General features: G+C 33.9%; 1 protein-coding gene across 1 annotated transcript in view; it reads left to right on the top strand.

Annotated features, from left to right (window-relative positions):
• The window catches only part of KCTD18 (potassium channel tetramerization domain containing 18), a 28402-nt gene that overhangs the window by 4968 nt on the left and 23180 nt on the right, over positions 1 to 254 (top strand). The window lies entirely within an intron of this gene.

Below are 254 nucleotides of genomic sequence, written 5' to 3'. Positions count from 1 at the left end.
CTCTATTTCTGTTTTGTAAATAAGTCCATTTGTACCATTTTTTTAGATTCCACATATATGAGTTAATATATGATATTTGTTTTTCTCTTTCTGACTTACTTCACTCTGTATGACAATCTCTAGATCCATCCACGTCTCTACAGATGACTCAATTTCGTTTCTTTTTTTGGCTGAGTAATATTCCATTGTCTATATGTACCACATCTTCTTTATCCATTCGTCTGTCGATGGGCATTTAGGTTGCTTCCATGTCC

The sequence above is a fragment of the Physeter macrocephalus genome, chromosome 2, assembly GCF_002837175.3.
Source record: "Physeter macrocephalus isolate SW-GA chromosome 2, ASM283717v5, whole genome shotgun sequence".
Lineage (NCBI taxonomy): Eukaryota > Metazoa > Chordata > Mammalia > Artiodactyla > Physeteridae > Physeter > Physeter macrocephalus.
The sequence above is the reverse complement of the archived record's forward strand: the minus strand, read 5'-3'. Positions and strand labels throughout refer to the sequence as shown.